This window comes from Chrysemys picta, chromosome 3 (genome assembly GCF_011386835.1).
Source record: "Chrysemys picta bellii isolate R12L10 chromosome 3, ASM1138683v2, whole genome shotgun sequence".
NCBI lineage: Eukaryota > Metazoa > Chordata > Testudines > Emydidae > Chrysemys > Chrysemys picta.
This window is the reverse complement of record NC_088793.1, coordinates 165019491-165045898: the sequence shown is the minus strand read 5'-3', so window position 1 is coordinate 165045898 and position 26408 is coordinate 165019491. Positions and strand designations below refer to the sequence as shown.

Here is a 26408-nt window from a genome sequence, read left to right as displayed (position 1 = left end):
TGGCTGAGTCTCAGTCCAGATTAAATAGAGCTGATGCTGCTTCTTATGGGAAACAATCGGGGAAAAGATCTGAATGGTGGCTATTTTGGTGGAATATGCAGCAGCTGATGTGCTTCCTGGAACAGGTCATTGTGAGCACATTACACACGTGCACTAGCCTGGATTCCCTCTGCTTCCAGGTGTTAATTTTAAGGTATAAACCCATGAAATGTTTGCTGACAGTCCCATGATGTGCATTTGAAGACTGGAGGCAGGCCCTCACTCCCGAGGGCACTCTATCATAGGTGGAGTTTGTTAGCTTGGAGAACATACTATAAGGCCCATCACACGATCCAAATCTTCACCATTGACTCTAAATTGAAGTTAGGGGATCAGGTGCGTCTCTGGGCAGACTGATCCGCCTGAGTTGTGTTAGAGCACTCGTCTGCTATCATTCATGCTGGGTTGCAAAAGCCACCAGGAGCCAAAACACAGCTGAGGATTGGCTAGTATAGGCACGTCCTACACTTGTCCCATTTCCTCTGGCCGGGCTCTCTTTTCTCTGTTATGTTAACAGCAGGAAAGATTAGTGATGCCTGCTGTATGCCCCCAGAGATTATCCTTATATCGGGGTGATCCTTCCAGGTCCAGTTAAACTAGGTATACAGCAAGATTATGCCGGTGGTGAACTTCAAAGCAGCCGGAGTTTCTAGCTGTAATTGTGTCATCACCAGTACACCTAGATGCCATGAATTTGTGGGGATAAATACATTGGTCTCTTTGTAGGGCAGGGAAAAGAACCTCACACATTTCTCACCGAACACATCAGAAATCTTACAAAATTCCTTTGGAGAGCTGGTTCACTTAGTGGCTGTCTGCATGCTGTAAGATATAGCTGTCCGTGAGCAACTTCACCTTTTCAGTACATTTCCCGGGATGTCCTTTCCTATTGTGTCAATTCTAGCAGCTCTGTAGAACTCTTAAAGGCTTCAGGGGATCCATGACAGCTATAGTGCTTCCCACCTGCTTGGATTCCTAATGACATTGGGTTCATCCTAGGTCTGCTTCTTCTACGATGTGCCATTTGCAAGGCCCAGGAATGCCAGAATTCAGTTCTTCCCTGCTAATACCTTTCATCAGTCTCTGCTTTGGAGAATTATATACTCGGGCTTGTGCTGGTGCAAATAATATCTGCTTGGTGTCAACACTGGTGGCTCTTGTACTGTAAATGCTTAATAAGCAGCACAATTATCCCTGTACCTATTGTACAATATTTCTATCTTGATCTCAGGAGTGTAGCAAAATCAATATATCCTTTGTGATATGCAGATGGAAATATCTCTAGAAGGATGCATTTTGAGCTTTTCCCAGGAAGGATTTATTTGAGAGATGCAGACAGTAGAAAGAAAGGTACAACGAGGGGGCGAATGGGAACATGTTTCTGCCCTACTGACCTGCTTTGTACTTCTCCTGTGGCCCACAGAAGCTACAAATACAGGTCCCGGAGGCTTCCTCTTGTGTAAAGGGGATTACTGGTGGGATAGAATAGTCATAACCGCTCTATATAGTCCCAATCTTTGCCTCCAGGCAATGCTCAAATTATGCGGAAAATGTAGGGGGGAGGGGGAGCTGCATGTCAAGTGGCTTGCGTTAATTTAAACAATAGTGAGAATGGGACCAGAAGACTGAGGTAGCCCCTAAAAGTAGTAAGGGGGCTCAGTCCCTCCCCCCAGTAGAAACACTACCCCCAGAGCAGGGCTTGTGTACGTCCCCCGGAGGCCAGGTGAGTTGGTACTCAGGTGGCTAGCCCAAGCTGCCACCCATGCTGTTGCAGCCATGCTGCTATTTTTAGCCCACGAGCGCAATTAGAGCTGGCACATCTCTGTCTACCCATGCTGGGAAGCCCCCTCCTAGCTACTGAGTAGTAACACCCTGAGACATGCTCTCAGTTGCAACCGAGGTCTGACTGGACGTCCCAGATTCAGGTTGCTACAAAGAGACGTTAAAGCCTTCCCCTTGACCTGAGCGAAGTGCGGAAAGGCCAGTGCCATGTTGGCTCATGCCTTTTCACAGTTATCCTGAAAAAAATCCAGCCCATTTTTAACAATAGGTGTAAGATGCTCTTCTGCAAATAATTAATTAAATACTGCTCACTGTTGATGTCAGACAGGAGCTGAGATTCATTCAGCAGTTAAGAGATTAAAGACACTTTGTTTGAATTAACATTGAACTTTCTTGTGTGTTTGATGTTACAACTAGCGTTGACAGAAAAATTTGTAACTGATATTAGATTCACTGAATTTTGATGCTTTTTTCCCTTTGCTATCAAATCTCAGATCTATCGATTAGACACCATTATTCTCAAATATCTTTGAATTTATTTTCCCTCTGTTAATATGGCTGTGAATATTCACCATTTGTGCTTTAGTTAGTTATTGGATAGTTTCACGTCACATGCTTCTGTTTTTGTGCACTGATTCAATGACATATGTAGCTAACCAAAACAAGTGAATGTATAAATCAAAATTCATGTTGGGTGAATATTCAAGCGTTCAAGCTTAAATTTGGCTGTGAATAAGAATTCTTGTGATTTTAGCTCCCACTCACAAATGCATGTGGAAAGCAACCCTAAAAAGGTCATGCCCAGGCTCAACTGAATTCAAGGAAATATTATTGGATCACTTTTTCCTCTTTTCTTCAGTTCTGGTCACAGTCTTTAAGATATCTGGATGCTGTGTGAATGCTAATTTTAAATACATTCGTTTTTGCTTGGGAGAAGAAAATGTTTTTAAATGTTTTAATTTATGGGAGCCTGTTTTAGCCAGGCTCCTGTTGCTGCGTCAGGTTGAACCAAATGTTGGTAGTAATTAAATCAAGTTCCCCAAGAGTAGCAGCAGGAGACTGGGAACTTGCAGTGAATGTGAGCATTTTGACTGCAAAAATGCTCCCTGGCTGTAACGGGACCTGGATTGTGTCATTACTTAGGGCCATTGCAAACGATGGGGACAATGCAAGGAGCCTTCACCACGTCTTTGCTTGGCCTGTGTAAGCACCAGCAGAATTGTAGCCCCTGTATTCAGAGTGGTGCTGTGACTGTTCCCTCCTACTCCCCTATGGCTACATGGTGCTCCAAAGTGGCAGGAAGAATGTGGCACCTGGCTCCACACCTGCTACACAGCAGGCAGCCGAGCCGGCTGGCTACTTGAGGAGTAGTAACCAGCACCTTGCAAAGGGGTGTCATAATGCAGGTACAACCTCTGAGCATCCAGGAGAAACCTCTTGGTGTTCCTTCTAGGGCAAGGGAGCTCTCCGTGATCCCTTACTATGAGCTGTGCCTTATGATCTAGCCCGTAGTTATCCAAAGGAATGTGGTATCTGTTTGCACTAATGTTATGTGAAAGCATCCTCACCTCACACCATCAAAAACTGCATTGTCACAAAAACTGCATTGTCATTGCAAAAACAAAAGCTAATTAAATAATAATATTAATAATAAATAATAAATACTTAATACTTAATAATAATAATGTTATGAGTGACTTGGGTTAAATCGCATTGAAACTGGGGTGTGTGTCTGTGTAGACACTGCCATTCATTACAGATAAATGTAAATAAAATTAAGCTCCTTTATAGAACCAAGTAGCTGAAACAATAGTAGCCTCCACTCAAAACGCAGATACAGTTACCAACCAAAACAGAGGTACATGCCAGGCATATGTTAGCAGAGGGGGTTTGCTGTGTAGTGTTTGATGGCTGTCCCTGCGAGAGAAGCAGGAAACACAGCAGAGAAGCTGAGACAAGCAGCAGAAAGCCATGGACACTGTCAGAACAAGGACCGGGAACGTGGCCCTGAGAAAAGGCTGGAGAGACATTTTGGGCTCAGTGCTGGCTGCAAAAAAGCTTGGAACTGTGAGCAAAGAAACTGTCCCCTGCTGTTTGATTGCTGCTATGTCCAGGGAAACTGGGCTTTGTACATTCTTTGTAAATAAAGATCAAAGAAAAACCCGATTCCATCCAAGTTTCTCCTCCTCACCGAAACAATCAGCTAGACTCCAAATTTTTGCTAGCCATTCAGGTAGAGAAGGGGATAATAATAATAATATATGCTGCACTAATATAACACCTTTCAACCAAGAATCTAAATGTGCTCCAGAAGCATTAAGGTCCAGATCTTTTGCTGGTGTAAATTGGCCCAATTCCACTGAAGCTGGACCCATTTACAAAAGTAGAGGATATGCCCATAATTATTTAAGCTCTATGACACCTGTGTAATATAGCTATACTGCAGTGCCCTCCCCATTTTACAGATGGGGGAAAACTGAGGTACAGGATGGTTAGGTGACTTGTCTAAGATCACACATCAGTCAGTGGAAGAGTCTTGGCTCCCCCTCTCATGCTCTATCATTGTTAATGTTTATTATCTATACTGTGATATCACCCAAAATGTGCTAGGTGCTCCTCAAAGAGAGGAAGGCACAGTTACTGCCCTGCAGTATGTAAATCTACAAAGATGAAAACAAATGAAAGGTGCTGGAAAGGAATACAACATACAAGCAAAGGGCCAGATTCTGCCACTCATAGGTTGAATAGTACCTTGCTCATTGTGCCAGATCCGGCCACCCTTGGTCATGGCAAGTAGCACCTTTCTCCAGGTGTAGTCCCCATCGTGAGCAAGGGTGACAGAATCTGACCCACTGATATCGGTGGGACTATTCCTGGAGCAAGCTGCTACACTATGTGAACAAAGGGGGCAGAATCTGGTTCCAAGTGACCAAGGTGACATAAGGCATATGTCTTGCTAGTTACACATTTGTTAATGGTCACCTCCTTTGCCACTCAACCCTCCACGCAAACCCAAGCCTCATTTACTGGGTTTTGTACACGATCCCTGCAACCTCTGACCCCTTTTTCTCAGCATAGGGCAACCACAAGATAAATACATTAAGTAAATCAGTAGATGACTTAGTTTCCTAATAGATGTCACGGAAGAAACCTGTCTTCAAGAGGGTTTAGAATGAGGAGAGAGGAGCGACTTTACAGAGCGACTCAGGAAGGATGTTGTCTGCACAGAGGGTGGCATGGTAGAAAGTGTGAAGACAGATGTAGGAGAAATAGAGAAATGGAGCCTCTGGATGCCCATCTCTGGTGAAACAGAGGAGATGGGTGAAGGCGATAGGAATTGACAAGGGCGAATAAGAAGGAAGGGACAAATTATGCAGGGCTTTGAATATGAGGACAAGAAATTTGTATTTTATTCCTTAGAGAAGAAGGGTGCCAGGTAGCTATTAGACAACATGGTGATTTTACTGGAAGGAATAAGCAAACAGGTTTGTGGTGAAAATGTTGAGTTTTCACCTTTGGGAAGAGGTATAAAAAGTATCATTTTTGCTCATCGCAAAATCTTCCTATTTTCAGAGAGAAAAATGATCTCATGAAATGGTGATGTTTTTACCCTCTTGCAACTAGTGAATTCTGCAAAATTTAGGGCTTGATCCCCTGCAAGATGCTCAGTACCCCCCCCCCCCAAAGCCACCATTTCAGTCAGTTCATGCATCTCCCAGGATCATGCCCTTATTGAATTTTGCAAAGTGTGTCCACGTGTGGGTGGGTGCACGTGCACATGTGTGAAAGAGAGAAAGAGGGGGAGCGACATTACCATTTTCACTACAAAAATTGGTGCAGCAAACCCCCCAAAATCTTCCCTTTAACCAATTCAGAGAGCCTCATAAAAACCTGCGGGCATATCAGTTTTTGCATGCAAATATTTACCAAGTAAAAATGGAGACTTTTCCACAGCTCATAGTTCTGGGCCTCTCCTGTGGAGAAACTGCCAACTGAACATGCATGTTGGTTTGGCATCTGGACAAAAAGCTCCCAGAAGAATAGAATGAAACCACCAAACTTGTTTCACTTGTGATCCCGTTTTCATAAAGCTGGTGAAAACCTGCTGAACTGACCCTTCCATATGAGCTCTGTTGTTTTCAAAATGCCATTTGGAAAGACCCCCCTCCGCCCCAGTTTTATCACTTTTGCAGGAGGCAGCCATCCATCAGCAACAAACCACAATGCTGGTCTTGGCTGGCTGAATGCAGTCAGCAGCTGCGCTGTTCCAAGTTCTGGGCAAGCCACAGTTATCCAGATTCCCACTTGTCCTATGTCTTCTGCCTCCGTTGCAATGCAGCATCTTAAGCTAGAAGGACCACTAATTGACCAGTCTGGATAGGTTGCCAGAACTATAGTACAGTCGGTTTCCTATCCCCAGTAGCCCGTGCCTGCTCCCATTTCACTACCCTTCAGCCCCTCCTGATCCAAGGCTCATGACATATTCCAAGTCCTCCTTGCATTAAAGATTCGAATTCGGCATGTGGTATGCTGTGCTTTTCCAGCAGGCTGCCTTTTGTTATTATTTTTCAACCAAAGGGAATGTTCAGGATGGTATGTTCTTTCTTCAGTTATTGCAGATAAATAAAATGTAAGCCAAGAAAGCTAAAGTCAGATTTTCATAATGCCAGACATCAGACAAAATCTTTCTCTTCTCCAACAATTATGCTGAAAGACTTACAAGCCCGGAAATAAAAAATGCAATTCCCAGTTTTAAAAAATGAAGCAGTGTTATCCTACAGGCTAAGATAAGAATGTGATTTAAGTTTGCGTTAGCTCATTTCTTCACTGTGTTGCACTGAGACGATTGTTCAAAGAAACGGTGCTTTTGGAAGGAAAAGGTTAAAGTTTGCTACTGATATTCATCAGGAGATGGATATTTAATCTTTAATCTCTTGTTCTAGGCCCCTACTTCGGATCAACTCATTATCCCGAATAAACGATGTGTCATTCCCATTATTTATGTTTCACTGCAGCCAAAGTATCTGGACCTCGTTTTGGTAAGCACCATTCATTTCGACCCATTCAGTATTAATCTCCCTGCTAACATCTTTCCTGTCCTATGTGCTGTCCCCTATTTGCTTTTATGTTTTCCGCAGTGTTTATAAAAGGATAATCTTTTACAAAGCAGACAGAATTTTTGTGTATAAACTGCTCTGTTTGAATGCCTCATTGATATACCATCTAAACTGAAGTGTTCAGCAAGATTAGTGCATCCACTGAACTGGGTAAAAATATGGGAACTGCTCCTTTCTTTATAGCGAAAAAGGGTGGCTAATGATGCCATCTTCTTTTAAATAGGATACTTTTAGCAGATGGACTGAGAATATGAATACATTCAACAAATAAAAAATAATCAGCAAAGGAGGTAGCTTATTGTGCTGAATAAAAGGAAAAGAGGGAACAAACTACATAGCTAATGTAAAGACTAGGAGCCAGATTCCATCTCAGTGAAACTGATGTATATCACTGCAGAATAACTCAAGTGAAATAAAAGAAGTTGCTAATTTTTTACCTACTTGTAAGTGAGATTAGAATCTGTCCTTTACAGCTTAAACACAGATGACTTCAGCTAGGGCAGAGGTATGTAAGGCTCTGGAATGCAAACGATACATTTTTTTTAAAGGGACAGAATTCTAGCTTTTGAAATGTACATCCGCTGATGTCAGGTGGCACTGACAGGCCATCTGTGATGCAGACACTTTCTGTTTAAAGAACACAATAGGCAAGTGAATTTTTGCCCATATTCCAACATTTAGTCGGGAAAAATCCAAAACAGACATGTGGTAGTAGCATTTGAATGGCATAGATCCTTAAATACATTTGTCACTTTGTGTACTTGCCAGATATGTTTTGAAGATCTAAACCATCAAAACACTCCAAATTTTACCCATCACCACTCTGTCAACATGTAGCACTGTTTAGTATTTTATTTTTGTTAAATTATACTATTGTTGTCCATCTATTATGACATAAACTAGGATTTGTGCCCTTGCATTTAAATGAAACGAACACTGGAAGAAATAATTGAAAAATGTTCAGAAAGTGTCGCAATTCATTTTCACCGTTAAGTGGTGTAGGGCACATGGCAAAGAGTATGAGAAATGCAGTGACTGCGAGAGGTGGACTGGGCACCTGTAGACATCAGCCTCAAACGAGGCTCACTCAGATATTTCCAAGTTACTAGACATTGAGCCTAGTTTTATGGAACCCCTGACAGCTGTGGGTGGTTTAAAGGGGACAGTTATCTGGAATTCTCCTTTTGTCATTTTTAGTTCACTTCTCCCAGTTGAAGATCCCATGTCTAACTGACTTGTACTGCTAGCAAGGAAAGACTGAATGCTGCTATTGCTGGAGTCCGTCAACACCGCTGCTGGGTTAGTCAGAGCGGTATAATGCCTGGGGAGAGAGGTACCAAACATATTCCCAGCCTCTGATCCCCATATGGCAGCTTACTGAGTTGTCATTGGACCTTGGAGGTAGCCCATAACATATGATAGATAAGTGATCCTGGGAAACTCATTGGCTCAGAAGGCTTTACGGGGATAAGAACTCCATCACCCCTTAAGTCATTGGCTATGAGTCAGCCTACATTGACTGAGAGAAAAAGTTGTCACACCCTAACTGCTCTTCAGTGGCCTCTGGGTAATATCTTTGGTGTTCTCTGTGCAGAGGATAAACTCCATGGCCCTGGAAAGTTTGGGCTGCTTGGGAAGGATTGGTCTTAAAGAAATTGTTGTGGAAATGTTTATTTTTATTTGATTATAAAAATATAAAAAGATGCTGATCCTGTGTTTTGGTTTCCCTTCCACAATTAATTCCCACAATAAGCTCAAAATGTATTGCTTAGCCACCAACAAATGCATAAATATACAGCAGACAAAATGTGGCAATAAACCCCCTTTACAGCACACCCTGGAACCAACCCATTTCCGAAATAGGTGTCCCTTCCCGCATGTGCAAAGGTTAACAAATGTGGAGGGTTTTTTGCAGGGAGGAAGGAGTAAATTGCAATGTGGATGATGTCCTACCAGTATCTCTCTCATATTCACATGAAGAGTTTGAGCACTTCCACGAACCTCAGCAGTGACAATATGGCCTTAAATAGTCTTTAAGGTGCCACCAGACTCCTTGTTGTTTTTGTAGATACAGACTAACATGGCTACCCCCTGATATTTGAACTCTATCCTCCTACACATCTGTGTATGCTACTTAGATCTTGGGCCCTTGTGTAGTGCCAGCATCCTCCCACCTTGAGGCAGGTAAGTGAAGAATGGTGACCAGATAGCAAGTGTAAAAAATCAGGGTGACCAGATAGCAAGTGTAAAATATCAGGACAGGTGGTGGGGAGTAATAGCTGCTTATATAAGAAAAAGCCCCCAAAATCGGGACTGTCCCTATAAAATCGGGACATCTGGTCACCCTAAGAATGGGTGGGGAATGGGTGGAGGACAGTGATCAATTGTTCTCCATGTCCACCAAGGGTAGGGCAAGAAGTAATCATCTTAGTTTACATTAAGGGAGATTAAAGTTGGATATTATAGAACTTTCTAGCTATGAGGAGAGTTAAGCACTGAAACAGGTTACCTAGGGAGGTTGTAAAATCCTTGTTATTGGAGATTTTTAAGAACATCCTAGACAGACAGCTATCAGTGATGGTCTAGGTGTACTTAATCCCTACTCAGTGCAGGGGGATGGCCTTGATGACGTCTTGAGGTCATAAGAACATAAGAATGAATGGCCATACTGGGTCAGACCAATCGTCCACCCAGCCCAGTACCCTGTCTCTGACAGTGGCCAGTGTAGATGCTTTAGAGGGAATGAACAGAACAGGGTAATTATCGAGTGATCCATCCTCCGTTGTCCAGTACCAGCATGTGGCAGTTAAAGGTTTAGGGAAACATGGAGCATGGGGTTGCATCCCTGACCATTTTGGCTAACAGCCATAGATGGACCTAGCCTCCATGAACTTATCTAATTCTTTTTTTAAACCCAGTTATACTTTTGGCCTTCACAATGCCCCCTGTCAATGAGTTCAACAGGTTGACTAAAGAAGTATTTCCTTATGTTTGCTTTAAACCTGCTGCCTTTTAACTTCATGGGTGACTCCGGGTTCTTGTGTTATGTGAAGGAGTAAATAATACTTCCTTATTCACTTTCTCCACACCTTTCATGATTTTATAGACCTTTATCTTATCTGCCCTTAGTCATCTCTTTTCTAAAATGAACAGTCCTAGTCTTTTTAATCTCTCGTCATATGTAAGCTGTTCCATAACCTCAATCATTTTCGTTGCCCTTCCCTGTACTTTTTCCAGTTCTAATATATCTTTTTTTGACATGGGACAATCAGCACTGCATGCACTATTCAAGGTGGAGGTGTAACATGGATTTATATAGTGGTTAGGGTTATCAAATGATTAAAAAATAATTATAGTTAATCACGAGATTAAAAAATGGTTGCGATTAATCACGGTTTAAATTGCGCTGTTAAACAATAGAATATCAATGTAAAATTTGTATAAATATTTGTGGGTTTTTTTTAATTTTCAAATATATGGATTTCAATTACAACATAGAATACAAGGTGTACACTGTTCACTCTATGTTATTCTTTTTATTAAAAATATTTGCATTGTAAAAAAGATTAAAAATTGACAGGTCGAAGCATGAAGGGGCATATGAATGTTTAGCATATCTGGCACGTAAATACCTTGCAATGCCAGCTACAACGGTGCCATGCGAATGCCTATTCTCACTTTAGTGAATATTGTAAATAAGAAGCAGATGGCATTTTCTCCCACATAAATGTAAACAAACTTGTTTGTCTTAGCGATTGGCAGAACAAGAAGTAGGACTGAGTGGACTTGTAGGCTCTAAAGTTTTACATTGTTTTGTTTTTGAGTGCAGTTATGTAACAAAAAAAAATCTACATTTGTAAGTTACACTTTCACAATAAAGAGATAGCACTACAGTACTTGTATGAGGTGAATTGAAAAATACTATTTATTTTGTTTATCATTTTTACAGTGCAAATATTTGTAATCACAAATAATATAAAGTGAGCACTGTACACTTTGTATTCTGTGTTGCAATAGAAATCAATATATTTGAAAATGTAGAAAAACATCCAAAAATATTTAATACATTTCAATTGGTATTCTATTGTTTAAAAGTGCAATTAAAACTGTAATTAATCACAACTATTTTTTGGATCTATTTAATTTGTTTTGCATTAATTGCTTGAGTGAACTGCGAATAATTGACAGCCCTAATAGTGGCTTTATGATATTTTCTCTCTTATTATCTATCCTTTTCTTAATGGCTCCTAGCTTTCTGTTAGCTTTTTTGCACATGGAGCAGATGTTTTCGGATAACTATCCACAGTGACTCCAAGATCACTTTCTTGAGTGGTAACAGCTAATTTAAACTCCATCATTTTGTATGTATAGTTGGGGTTATGTTTTCCATTGTGTATTACTCTGCATTTATCAGCATTGAATTTCATCTGCCATTTTGTTGTCCAGTCACCCAGTTTTGTGAGATCCCTTTGTCACTCTTCACAGTCAGCTTTGGACTTAACTGTCTTAAGTAATTTTGTATTTTCTGCAAAGTTTGCCACCTCTTACTGTTTACCCCTTTTTCCAGATCATTTATGAATATGTTGAACAGCACTGGTCCCTGTACAGATTTTTGGGCGAACCTACTATTTACCTCTCTCCACTGTGAAAACTGACCATTTATTCCCTCTTTGTTTCCTATCTTTTAACCAGTTATTGATCTATGAGAGGACCTTCATTCTTATCTGATGATTCCTTACTTTGCTTAAGCCTTTGGTGAAGGACCTTGTCACAGGTTTTCTGAAAGTCCAAGTACACTGTATCCACTGTATCACCTTTGTCCACATGCTTGTTACACCCTCAAAGAATTCTAATAAATTGGTGAGGCATGATTTCCCTTTACATAAGCCATGTTGACCCCCAACATATCAAGTTGTGTCTGATAATTCTGTTCTTTACTATACTTTCAATGATTTTGTATCCAATTTGTCCAAATCTTTCTGTAAATGTGGCACCCAGAACTGGTAATGATACTCTATCAGCGCAGAGTAGAATACAAGAATTATTTCTCGTGTCTTGCTTACAACACTCCTGCTGTTATATCCCAGAATGATGTCTGCTTTTTTTGAAACAGTGTTACACTGTTGACTCATATTTAGCTTATGATCCACTATAACCCCCAGATACCTTTCTGCAATACTCCTTTCTAAGGCAGTCATTTCCCATTTTGTATGGGTGCAATTGATTGTGACTGAGTGCAGTATATTGCATTTGTCTTTGTTGAAGTTCATCCTATTTACTTCAGACTATTTCTCCAGTTTGTCCAGATCATTTCGAATTGTAATCCTATCTTCCAAAGCACTTGCAACTCCTCCCAGGTTGGTATTGTCCACAAACTTAATAAGTGTACTCTCTTATCTAAGTATCAGAGGGGTAGCCGTGTTAGTCTAGATCTGTAAAAGCAGCAAAGAGTCCCGTGGCACCTTATAGACTAACAGACGTATTGGAGCATGAGCTTTCGTGGGTGAACACCCACTTTGTCGGATGCACCACTAGATGCATCCGACGAAGTGGGTATTCACCCACGAAAGCTCATGCTCCAATACATCTGTTAGTCTATAAGGTGCCACAGGTCTCTTATCTAAATCATTTATGAAGATATTGAATAGAACTGGACCCAGGTCCGATCCCTGTGGGACCCCACTCGATATGCCCTTCCAGCTTGACTGTGAACCACTGATAACTACTCTATAGTCTTCCCCTTCTGGAGTATCAAAATCTTTCCGTAACTACAATCTTAGGAGTCTTCTCATGCACTGCCCTTATGGTGCCGCTTCCCCAGTACACTGTAGGGGAATCCAGGCCCACCCACTAATCCAGTTTCCAGTCCAGGGACCCTATACCTGGCAACTGTGTCTGCTTTCCCTCAGACTCTGTTGCTTCTTTCCTGGACTCCTTCCTACAGCTTCTGGTTCCTGCCACCCCCCCATGCCAGGTGTACCGCCTCAAACTCCCTCCTTCCAGGGAGTAACTACAGAATAATAAACCCGGTAGCCTCAAAGATACCTCCCGCCTCCCAGGGAGTGACTGCAGCCCACTTTTCTGCAGTCCCTTTCTACTGCCAACATGCTGGCTTTATAAACCAAGCCCAGCTACTCTCCCAGCTGGACTTCATCAGCAAATGATGCCTTAGCACGCCCTGGTTTTCCTAACGGTGCAGCCTATGGGTTAATTGGACTAATTTACTGCTTCAGGCCTTGTATAGGGTGGCTACCTCATCACAATCCACTTTAATAAATCCTCCCCATAGCTGTCTCTAGCCAAACCGTGTGCTCCTCTGTACCTGTTGGCTTTCCCCCAGCCCTTAGTATGAACACTTCTTTACGACCTTTTAATATTACATGCCAGCAATCTGGATTTGTTTTGGTTTAGGTGGTTTAGGCTCCTCCTTTCCCCAAAAGGTTCCCCAATTCCTAATAAATCCAAATCTCTCCTTTGAACACCACCGTCTCATCTCTGCAGTTCTGCCTGTCTAACTGGCCCTGCGCATGGAACTGGAAGCATTTCAGAGAATGCTACAATGGAGGTCCTCGATTTTAATCTCTTACCTAGCAGCCTAAATTTGGCCTCCAGGACCTCTCTCCTATCTTTTTCTATGTCTTTGGTACCTGTGTCTACCACAACCACTGCACATAGGTTTGTCTAGATGCATGGGCTGCACATAGTGGAGGCTGGCAGAGCCTAAGCCTCCCCAAACGTTGCACCGCTGGGGGCGGCAATGGCAGATTACCGCACAAGCCCATGGGGCCAGGGGACCCGGCCAATTTGGGGTCCCTGGAAAAATCTCCCCCCGCCACAGCCCCAGGGCTGGAGGAGCCCTCATTCCTTGTTGCAGTGGCACAGAGCTTTTCTGGTCTTGGGGCCATGGGGGGTGGTGGTGGAGGGGAAACGAGTAAGCGGGGGGAAGAGGCGTTGTGGGGGCAGAATGGGGGTGTGGCCACAGGGAAGGGTAGAATGAAGTGGGGCCATGGGCAGGGCCACAAGTGGAAGGGGCGGAACAGGAGAGGGGCTCTGGGCTCGATGCTTCGGTCAGGGTCGAGATCTGTGCTGCGGTCCTGGCTGGGGCCAAGCTTTCAGCCCTCTCCATGGCCCTGACCAAGCTCTCAGCTCCCCCACCGCACCTCCTGCTGGCTGGGGCCACGGCAAGGTGAAAGCGGGAAGCAGGATCTCAGCTGGAAGAGGCGGGACAGGGGACTAGCCTCCCCAAGGGAAAGCTTCACCTGCTGCCCATGTCTAGATGTCTGAAGAAGTCCGCAACCTTCACACCTGGCAGGCAATTTTTAATAATCAAATCTCCTATTACCATTACCTGTCTCTTCCTAATAACAGGGGTACCCTCTGTCAGAAAGGTATCCTCAGTGTGAGAGGATACTACAACATCATCTGCAATGAGGGTCCCAACTATGGGATCGTTTCCCTCCACTCCAGCTTGATGTTCTCCTTCCCTGAGACTTTCATCTTCCTCAACAGCATAGAGGCTGTCAGACTGTGGGTAGGACAGCTCTACTGTGTCCCTGAAAATCTCCTGTCTGTACCTCTCTGTCTCCCTTAGCTCCTTCAGTTCAACCACTCTCGTCTCAAGAGCCCATACTAATCTCTGAGGGCCATGAACTGCTTGCACTGAATTCACATATATGCCACCTGCCCACAAGGCAGGTAATTATATATGTTGGATTCAGTGTAATAAACTAGATAGTTCCCACACTGCTGCTGGACTTCCACCTGCATTCTTTTTACTCCTGCAGGGTTTTCATTTGTTTGTTTGTTCATTGTGTGGGGTTTTTTTTCAGGGCAGGAGTTGGATTATTGGCCTAAATTTAGAGACTATTTGCATCAGGTTCTCTTGCTCCCTCCCTAAACTCCCTCACAAAAATCCTCTGTTTGCTGCTCCTATTTGCTAGCTCTTCTGGTCGCTTATGAACTGGCTTTTTAAACCCCTGTTCTCCCTGAGTTAGCCACACCCGCCTGTCAAGGGATCCTAAAGGTCCATTCCAGCCCTACATTTCTATGATTTCTTTGATTATTTCCCACTCCCAATGCACCAGCCAGCTCTGCTGAGCGGACACAGGGGGTGTCGCAAGTGTGTGGAGTTTGTGTAAGGATATGGGATGTGCTGCAGCAAACAAAGGTCATCCTGAATTTTGGAAGCTGGGGTTCTGGATTGCAGAGGCCAGAGCAGGATTGGGCTGGCTGTAGCTTAGAGCAGCCGCTCGCTGCTGTGTCATATAATGTTTAAACAAAAATCATGGTGTTAAATACAAGCTCTCCATGCCTTAATAAGAACAATCCAGTGAATTGCTGCTGACTTAGAATGGGTGTTGTGCTGCTGTTGTGACTCCCATGTCTACTCCTGGATTGGAGCAGTTCAAGTGTGACGTTTTCTGAGGCCTATAACTAACTGCCCTAAAACACATAGTGTGTATGGTGGGGATGGTGAGGGAGAATCAACAACAGAAGATGTATTATGTCATCAGAATTCTCTTTGGATAGAAAGTTTTTCAAAGTTCTGCAGGAGGTGATAGTGCATCTTCAGAGCACTATGATACCTCAGCCCCATCTCCTTCAAACATGAGTGGCATGGAAGCAGTCGGAGATATTAATTTTTTACAATGTGTTGTAGACATTTCAGCAATATATCTTCTGGTGTAAAGGTGTGGAGGATCTAGATGCTGAAGTGATTAATCTCACTCCTCAACAAAAGGGATTTCCCACATTTATATTGCTCAGAAATAGCCCTCGGGAAATTTATGTGAGCTCTTAGCAAACTAAGCAGCCATCAAATGTTAATCAGAAACATGCACTTGATAACTGTAATATATATTTAAAGAACCAGATAACATTAACATTCCAGTGGGGCTAGTCAAAGACCTATAAAAATCAATGTTAAAGAGACACTGTCAAGGTTGACAGGTTCAAAACGTAACCTATCCTAAAACTAACATTTTATCTTTAAATTTCCTTTTGATACAAAAAAATCTGCCAGGACTCCAAAATAAGTGGTGCAATATGGCTGAGATCTCTAATGCCTGCCTGGGTGACCCCAAGATAACGGGGGACTAGATTGTCCTTCATTGCATACATTGCTCATGAAGTCTATCTTGACCTGCCTCCACACAGCCACCTCTTCAGAATGGTCCTCCTTCCTGGGGTCCCACATTTGTGTATGGAGAGGGAATAGGTTTGGCTGGGTATGAGGAGATGGCACATTATCTTCCTTACCCCCAAGCCGGGCAAGGAATCAATAAAAAAAGAAAACAGGAGAATCTCCCTGTTTCAAGACTTTCAGGGGCAGCCATTTGTTTGGGATGACCTAACAGCATGGCTCTACTGGAGGGTGCAGGGGCTTCAAGAGACAATGTGGCAATATAAGCCTTCCCCATGCAGATAGTCCTTTGCCTCACATGGATCCTCAAGCTCTGCTGGGCTTGGGAGCGAGACCCCGTGATTCTTCTGCAGAGGTGTGTGTGTGTGTGTGTGTGTGTGAATCTTCTCATCCCCAATGGAAGAATTCAGATGAAACTCCCTGATGGGTCTCATTTTAGATCTACCAGCCTTGACAGTTTCATTTTAAGAGAATGATATAGAATATTTGTCACAGATACATTCTCAGTGCACACAGATACCACGGTAAAAGACACAGTATAAATATCCAGACAGCCAAATAGCTGACTATTCCAATAGCTGTCTGTCCCTTCGATCATTGTGTAAAACTAAAGCAGGAACCTTTCACATGTCTTCTGTTCCCCATCACTTCTATTGGGCAACACCTTACTCCACAAGTTGTACCACTGATTTCAGTGAGACAATTTGTGAAGTAAGGTGCTATTCAGTATGGGAAAGGGGATCGAAATCTGGTCCTAAGAAGCAAACTTTTCCTTTTATTAAGCTGTGTAAGAACAACTGTGCAATCTGCAACAATTCTCTAGCTATACTGGATGCCGCATTAGGCTTTACTTTTAATGATTTTGCAATAAAGTTAATTATAAAAAATTATATTTTAAACTTGTGGTCACCTCCTGTTAAATACAAATATTAGCTGAGTTCATATGAATACTATTGCACCATCAGCTGCTTGCATTGCACTCAGAAGTTCTGCTAGGTTTGATGTACCTTTCTTCCTAGATTCACAGAATAATGGATTTTAAGGCCAGAATGGACCACTGCAATCATCTAATGCAGGGGTTCTGAAGCTGGGGGTTGGGACCCCTCAGGGGGTCATGAAGTTATTACATGGGGGGTTGCGAGCTGTCAATCTCCACCTCAAATCCCGCTTTGCCTCCAGCATTTATAACAGTGTTAAATTAAAAACACTTTTTTATATATTTATAAGGGGAGGTCGCACTCAGAGGCTTGCTATGTGAAAGAGGTCACCAGTAAAAAAGTTTGAGAGCCACTGATCCAATGTATGTGTAACGCTTCTGCCAGGTAGAGTCAGCAGCAACAAGGGCCAGGTTCAATATCTAGGAGTTCCTTTTTAACAATAAAACACAGAAGTGGCTTCCAGTAATCTAGGAAAATTACACCCCGGGTGCCTCTAAGAAGCAATACTTCCCCTCTCACAAGCACTGAGTCTGTGTTTAGAAAAGAAACTTTTAATAAAAAGGGGAAAGTAACCCGGCATTAACTTGGGAAAACACCACAAGCATGCTTCAGAAGCATATGGCCATGAGCAAAACACCCACCCCATAGTACATTGGGCAGTGTCCTTTGCCTTAGGCTCTCACCTTACAGTTCGAAAGTCCAACAAACAAAAGTTCCTCTCTCTTTTTCTCCCAATGACTGTAACAATCAAAGTCCAGTTACTTGGATGAGGCAGCTGTTCTTCATTTCTGCTATTGTTTGTCTCCCTTTCTCTTACAGGTCTAATTTTCTTCCCCTGTCTCTTTCAGTCAGATGGCTTGCTAGCTGTATATGGAGGCTGTGACCTGCCAAGGGAAAATTTCTCAGGTATCTAGATAAGTTTTAGAGATTGCAAGGTGGGTAACATTTTATTTCAGGGAGAGAAGGGAGGCTGCATTGGCTCAGCAGATTGGTAATAGGATACACAGTATTTCAGCTCTAAATTGTCAGTTTGGAGGTGAACGCAGGATAGTAGCAATTGACAGCTATTAGTGTCTGACGGCTGCTGGTGGCCTGTGTGAAATGAGCATATGTTCTCAGTCCAGTTCTTCATGAAAAAGCACCACATCACAAAAACCACTACTGTATTTATCTCTGTAGGCCGACTCAACAGAGAGGCAAATTGACTACAGCCTGATCTAAGGCCCAGTGAAGTCAATGGGAGTCTTCCCATTGTTGTCAATGGGTCCTGAATCAGGTCCTGAATGAGCATGGAGATTGAACTATCCCTAGAAGAGATCTACCTGCTACCCCTAGAAGGGATATTTTAGGGTCAGCGCTGAAGCACATTGCAAAGAATTGTGGGGAAGCTGCATTCCCTCTACCCCTGTCAGATTTGTTCTGAGGGTAAAGAGACAGCGTAAGTCTCAATGGTGGTTAATCTGGCTCTAACATTTATTTAAAAAATGTTGATAACAATTGTATGTGTGTGTGGGGGGGTACTTTTTCTTATGGGGTTACTGACAGTTACAAAGTCTGAGTTGTTCTGTATGACTGAAGATGAGATCTTATGTATCAAACCATGTATCTTTATCGTGAAGATATATTTTAATATGCATTGCTTCAAAGGAGAATCAAGCCCAGGGGAAACATTTATTTACAGCTATTTGGGATATGTGAAACAAAAAGCTACCCTCACCTCCCTTCGTTAAGTGGCTAAAAATGTTTCTCGTTTTAAATAGTTCTATATTTAGACTGAAATCCACATTATAACACGGCCTGCATAAAAGTTCCATGTGCCATTATTCTGTAGCCTCAAATACTGAACTCCACTCTTGTGACTCAGGCCCCAGCCCTGCAAACATTTACACGCATGTTTTTTGGAATATGAGTAGTCTCATTTCCTCCAATGGGACCAGTCACAAGTTTAAAGTCATGCATGTGTTTAAATGTCTTGCTGGACTGGGACCTTAGAGTCTTCTACACAATAAAAGACTTGCCTCACCCAGCCTGTTAACACTACTGAAAATGCACAAGTCATTAAATACTAGAAGTAATAATAATAATAAACTTCACATCATTAGTACTGTTTGGTTTAGTTTTATTTTTCATATACTATAAACAAAGCTGTCATGTCACTAGAACATATCCAGCGTGCAGTACCTGAGAGCAGAATTCGGGCTTTAGTTTCTATACATTAGACACTGTTCCAAACAAATTATACTTCCGTGGCCACATTTTGAAGGTGCTGTGTGTTAATGATACACTGCTCCAATACGTTTTGTACAGTGGCTCTAAAAACTCTCCCCATCTGTCATGATAGCATTAGTCTTGGCTTCTCTAGTGAAAGAATCAAAATTAAAAAGGAGGAAAAAATGTCAGTTTCTAATGGTTTCCAAATACCCATGTCTTATAAGCGTGAATTAAAAATTGCTCTCATCTTGTGGCCTTCCAGCACTATTACAGGGATAAAAACATTAAAACTATTTAAAATAAAAAAATCCTGTTAAAAGCTAAAATATACATATATTCTCAGCTATTTAAAACAACCTGTTGATAGACACTCAGCTTTCATTTGATTTGCACTTCATTTGCATTAATAAAAAGTAAACCATAAGCATTGTGATTTACAGTAATATAAAAGCTATTACAGAGGACCTTCATCATAAGCTTCTTTGTTGTAAAGCTATTGCATCTTGCTTTCAATCACTAAACACCATTAAAAACCTTTCCTAATACAATACAGCTTGCTGTAGTACACAAATTCCTTTGCTTCAGAGGATGGCCTTATGAAACCACACTTTGTGTCTTTAGAAGCAAATAGGAGGTTACTTATTAATTTGGTTTTAAATGAAAAAAAATATGTTTCCAGGCATGAGAGTCTCAGTTTTCTTCCAAGACTACTGCATAGAGACCTCCCAGACCAGATCCACCCAAAACGTCCACAGCACCTTTATGTTCTCCTTGATAGTCTAATGTTGAATCATTTGCCTTTGACATCTGCACCAGTTCTTACGCAGGCAGGATGTAGATACCCAAATAAACTAATGTCTCCTCTCTTGTGAAAAGTGCCTTTGACTCCATATTTACCTCCATTTTGCATTTTCTCCAAATGATGATGCCTGAAAGAACACAGCGTCCCCAGCACTGGGCCAGTTTGTTGATTTAATACTGCCATGAAAGAAGAGAACAACCTACTGAATAACTAACATCACATCCAAGCATTTTCTAGAGAAGTCTCCAATGGCACATGAATTGTCACACTGACTTCGGTGGAACTACTCATATTTAAAGTTAGGCACATACTACAGAATCTGACCCAAAGTTTACTGAACTCAGTGGCAATCTTTCCACTGACTTAATTGAGCTTTGGATCAGGCCCTATGTGCTTTGATGAATAGGGTTGGACTTAACAACATACTTAAAATGTTTGTTGCTGAACTGGGACCTAACTACAGATCAGGACTGAGACCGTTAACGTTTGAATTTAACCAGATTATAACCCGGATTAATATTGCTGTGTGTAAAGTATGAAAGCTTACAGGTAAACAAAGTGTAAAATATAAATTGAACTAGAACTGTAAGAACTAGGCGCAAATACAATCGCTGTCAAGCAACCTCACTTATTGATTCTTTTAAAAAGGTTGAAAGTCAAGAGAGAGCCTTGTTAGAAAACCCTTGAAGAAAATTCTCTGAAAATGAAAAACAACTTTTTAAATGGCTATTTTTGAGGGAGAGGGTCATTACCGTTTCCTCCTTGTCTTTTTGATGCTAAATTCTCAACTGGCATGCAAACATACGCTCCCAACTCCAATGTTTCCAAATTCACAAAACTGGATATAGCTCTGTTTATTACTTTAGGGTTTCAGTAGATCCTGTATTCAGAATAGTTTGAAAACTGCCTAGTGGCTTAAGGACATGATTTGTCTTCATTGTGAGTCCAGTAGGCAAACAGCAGTGAGCTCACATGCTTAGAGGACGTAGTTTGTGCAGGCATGTAACTTAAATACTTGCTTGGCACTGTTCTCCAGTAGCTGTACATTCTCAATGATGCTTCCTTTTCATCCTTCTGTTCTGTCTTCCTTAGCAGGAGACTCAACAGCTGTAACAACACCTGGAGGATACTTGGCAGCTGCAAGTCGCAGATGCTGAGTTCGGTAATGTACTTTCCTGTACAAGCATCTGAGTGTTTTGTTGGCTGCTTGAAAGTTTTCACTGGTGTCTGAATGGCTTGCTCCACAACTAGCTACAATATGCTGATGGTTGTGTCCAATCACCCCTGGAGTATAGGGATCAATCTGTCTGATGAGCAAGATGACTTACCTCCTCCGAGATGCTGCTATCATTTGCCCTTACTTATTGGTAAGAGCTTTGCATGCTTTAGCAGCGTACGGGGCCAATCAGAGGGGGGACCAGGAGAGCCATTTGGCTGGGCTTCAAGCTCAAAGGGAGCCTCAAATTTAGACACATGTTAATTTTTTGGCATTTGATAAGTTTTGCAACTTGTTTTTATGTGCACGAGAGCTAGATTTTCCTCAATAATTAGTGCATTTGCACAGAAAAAGGCTAGAAAAGCATTTGTTAAATAAAAAAATATTCAAATTATGTCTCACTCTTTTTTTGGTGCCTTATTTTATTTTCATGTGTCGTCATTTTTTATTTGTATTATGGTCAGGGGCCTCAAAAGCTGGAAGTGGCCCAGGCCTCTCTGGACCTCTGAGATGGCCAGGCAGCAGATATTTAAGAAAGTGGTCTTGTATACAGTGTTACTGGGCCTTTGTTTTTATATTGAGAGACGTATTAAGACAGGGAATCCTTACTACATATCATATTTAAAAGTAATAGAATACACTTGCCAGGAAAAATAATAGTCAAACGCAAACTATTTGCAGGATTTCCTTTTCCTTTTCTTTTTGTCTTGGCAAAACGGTGTCTAAAACCTAAGATTTTCTTCGTACAAAAAACCCAGCACACCTGTCAAATTCTTTTGAATATTAACATTTGAAGGAACATGCCTGGTTTGATAAATTCGTGCAATCAGAATAATAAAATCAACAGAAACAACTCGTCCTGGATAATGTCAAGAGGCTCACTCGGTAATATGGTAACACCCTGATACATAGAAAGATCCGATGGTTAAATTATTGTATAATGTTTCTCTCAACAAAAGCTCACTGCTGTAATGATCATTGTTTTGTTTCTGATATTTATATGGCAAGGATTTGAAAAGTTGTTTAAACTATGTAAACAAATAGATTAAAAATATGTAAACACTACGATTTTCTTAAGAGTACAGCAAATATAAAGCAACAAACATATACCCACAAACACAAAGAATCCAAAACACAATAACAAACTTCACTGAGACCTATGCCAACATTTTCAAATGTGGGTGCTATTACTGGGGCATTAAAAGTTTCAGCTAAATCTTTTTCTTTTTCCCTAGAAAATTGCAATCAAAATAGTTTTCATTGCAATTTTCTGTGGAAAATTTTGACTTAAACAGGAATGCCAAACATTTTGAGCTAAAAACCTTTATTTACTGGGTTTTTGTTTTTTCAGAAAAGTCAAAATTCTCCATGGAAAGCAGACAATTTCCATGAAAAAATATTTAGTCAAAACCCCAATATTCTGTAAAACAACAAACAAACAAAACAGTTCTGGCAGAAAAAAAATTGACCAGTTCTAGTCCCAACACAGCCAGCCACCTGTTATGAAGATGCTGCCCCTTCAAGGATGGGTTTTTGGGAATGGTACATGTGTTGAAGGGTCGTATGTCTACAAGATGAAAGCAAGACTTGCTATAAAAGGAGTGGTCTACTCTCGGGAGACCAGGGCTACAGAAATATTTGGGGAGAGCTCTACAAAGTGGCCAATAGGAGGCTTGGGAAGAGAGCCTGGGAGAGATAGAGGAAGGTCTGGTGTTTCTTTTTTTTTTAATTTATTGCGATTGCATTTACACAGATGTTCAAGTAAAGCATATTTGTTTAAATGTCAACAATTTAGTAGCTGAAGGAAGGGCATGTGCACATCCATGAAGGGGAGAAGGGATGGGCTGATGGTGAGACCCTGCTTCTCGGAGGGCCAAGGGAATTGTTTGTAGTGTGTACCTTAATCAACCATCTCCCCAGGTTTCCCCATCCTGGTGGAGGAGCAGTTGTTACTTGAAACGTAGGGCTGTATGTGAATTCACCTGTGAGGCAGAGGGAACACTGAGGCACAGATGACTAAGTGCTGGCACAGAGATGCTGATCATGTCAAAGGCGACTAAAGTTAGATACCTTAACCTGGTGGCCTGATTTTCACAGGTGTTGAGCAGCCTCAGCTCCTGTTGACTTCAAATGGCCAATGACGTCAAGTGCTTCACACGTATGAATATCATGCCTCTGTTCAGATGCCTACATATGAATTTTAGGTGTGCTTAACTTTAGGCCTTCAAGTTTGAACATTTTGACCGTAGCTTCTAAAAGAATACCAAAGATATATTTTTATAAAAATCTATATACATTTATTTATATGTACCATATAAATGTTTCTCTAGACCTGTATGAAATTCTGAGGTTCGTAGGGATTTCTTTAGTTCTGATTCAAATGGATTCACACCTCCTGAGTTTCACTTGGATCTTCAGGCTCCAGTATACCTAAGCCAGTATACCTAAACCACTAAGCTTCAGCTCATTTCATATTAAAACAACACAAATACACATGGTGTATTTTGCATGTTTTTAATCCAGAACTACTAATTGGCCCCACTTTATCATTCGAGGTATGTGTGTTGCGGGGAGGGTTACAATAAGAAGTAGAGCCAGGAAGGGTAGCTGATAAGAGGACTCACGTATGACCATACATTTGGCCAGGGTTATGTCTGGACGTACTCAGTGTTGTCAGCTCTTGTGACTTTGTCATGAGTCTCATGATACCAGATGCTTTTCTTAAAATCCCAGCTTCTAATGATGGTGACATCAGAAGACAAGTAATACCTCCAATTTATTCTTTTTAAAACTCTCCTAATTTTAAGACACTCATGAATTTTTGGGGCCTGCTTCATGATTTTTGAATGCTTGGAGTTGGCATTGATGAGTACTCTCCCACCAATGAGAAAACCTCTCTCTCCTCCTCCTCCTTCACCTCCTCCCTAGTCAGCTTGTGCTGAGGACACTTGCTAGCAGTCAGCCATCCTACGAAAGCCCTCTACTTTTACAGAATAATAAGGATTTTGAGGAAGCATGTTCTCATGGCTTCTGATCCCCACTGGGGGGGCTTCAAGCATTCTTTTTCTTGCAGTGGAGCAGCAAATTAATTAGCTATAGCTGAAATAGGCAGTTTGCAGTGTCCTTCAGGCCTGGATACCACAGTATTTTGCTGTCCTGGTGTGCTCTGTGGAGGTCCAATAGAAGTGACAGGCTGCAGGTGGCTTGGTTTCCCCATTCTGGTAGAATATGGCAGCTCCTTGGCTCAGAATTAGATCAAGAGCCAGGTTGCAAGGTCCTCTGTTTTGTTTAAAGGGGCTGAAATATCTCCTCTTCAGGTTCTTGCCTTACAAGGATTATTTCTTTTGGCCACACAAAGAAGTCATTTCATTTTCCACATAAGCTTCCTTTATGGAATTCATTAATAGGGAATGGGCACAAGTGGATAAACCTTGTTCAACCTTTAGTGTCTTGCAGAGAAAATGTTTTGTCTTCTCAGGGGAAACTGACAGGACTTGATCTATTCCCAGTCTGGTTGCCTCTCTCCTGGCACTCCCCAGTGATTTCAGCTAGAATTGTGGATGCTCAACACCCCTGAAAAGTCAGACCCTAAGTGTTTCCTAAGGAGTTTTTTGTATCAGATGTTGTATAGGGTCAAGGGAGGTAATTGGGTAATAAAAATTGGAAAATAAAATTAACTCACACTACAGACAAACAGTACCTTTGGCCCTCTGCCAGGTTTCACAATCAACCTCTGGACTTAGTTTTACCCAACTGGACTTAGTCCTTTCTGCCCCTCAGTGGATTGGTCTGCTGAAGACAGCTCTTCTTTCCCTCAAGGGGCACACCTGTAGTCTACATACCCCACAGTCTCTGTAACTCGTTTGGATACCACCAACATTCAGGCATTTCTTCTGCTTGGAAGCACTTAGGTGACAGTGCTGTTGGTTCTCAAAGTGGTTCTAACCATGACCTCTTCCTCAAAGATTCCGCCATCATTCCTGGAAACAATTTCTACCATGGTCTTTATACAAGGGCCCAGTTCATGAGAGAATAAGGATAATTATGAACGCATTCCACTCAAATTCTTTCCTTTGTGATGCTGCTTTAGATAATGTTAGGCTGGTGGCAACAGCCATGGTTAACTCTACCTTGGAGTGTAGACCTAAGGAGACTGACTCTGATCTCTCTTACACTGATTTTATAGCAGTGTACCTCCACTGACTTCAATGGCATGACCTCTGTTTTGTAATGCTGTAAGGGAATGTCTACAAAGTGCAGCAATGCACACTACAGGGATGTGATTTCTAAAGCACATTAACATGTTGTGCACCAACTGGTCTGTGTAGACACTGCTGGTGCACACTAAAAATTCTCTAGTGCGCTTTAATCAAGTGCCATTTCAAAGAGTACTAGGTAAGGTAAGAGTAGGTAAAGACTACTCACATTTCCTACAGAACAAAATTTTCAAAATAAATTCATTTTGGATCTGTCAAAACTTTCAGTTTCAATAATTTTGAAATATTTCATTCTGATTTCAACTTTTTAAAAAGTTGATATTTTAATTTATAACATAATATACAATAAACTGTATTTTTTAACAAAATGTCACTTTGAAATGAAAAATTGAAATGCCCTATCCTGATAAGGTTGAAATTGAAGTTGTTGGCCTTTTAAAAAAAATTTTCAGAACAACATTACACCAACGTTGTCATATTCTTGGGAAAAGTTTTGATTTTGATGACTTGGCATTTCCAACAGAAAAATATTCTGTTGGCAAATTTTTATATTTTTACTGAAGACCTAAAAAATAAAATATGTTGAGTTTTTATATACTGAACACTCCCACTACCCAGGCCATGGGGAATATTTGGCACAGAAATAACTTCTGACATTTTTTCTCCCTCTGTTAAATCCACCGACACTTCATTTCCTGAGCATCTCAGAGAATGCGTCACTCACTGACATCAAAGATACCAGAAACCTCATTGCAACTGATGAGAAATGACCTGGAAAACGTAAGTTAAAACGTATTTCTTCGCTTACTGCCCTTTGTCTCCTGGGAAGGGGGGAGGGGGGGGACAATCAGGCCTTATTTTGGAGCATCACTCAATTTTCAGTTTAGCTTTGCATTTCACCTTTAAAAGGATGCACACTTTTTTGAGGAAAATTTGGATAAGGC

At 41.6% G+C, this 26408-nt stretch overlaps 1 long non-coding RNA gene across 6 annotated transcripts in view; it reads left to right on the top strand.

Annotated features, from left to right (window-relative positions):
• LOC103307555 (uncharacterized) overlaps positions 1 to 26408 on the top strand; it is an 87254-nt gene that overhangs the window by 30698 nt on the left and 30148 nt on the right. For 4 of the 6 annotated variants that reach the window (XR_010599879.1, XR_010599876.1, XR_010599878.1 and 1 more), the window contains 3 exons: positions 6765 to 6860; positions 17838 to 17924; positions 21124 to 26244. This is a non-coding gene — a long non-coding RNA (uncharacterized LOC103307555). Of the gene's footprint in view, positions 1 to 6764; positions 6861 to 17837; positions 17954 to 21123; positions 26245 to 26408 lie in introns of all 6 variants that reach the window. The other 2 variants (XR_010599881.1, XR_010599882.1) reach the window with 2 other exon arrangements.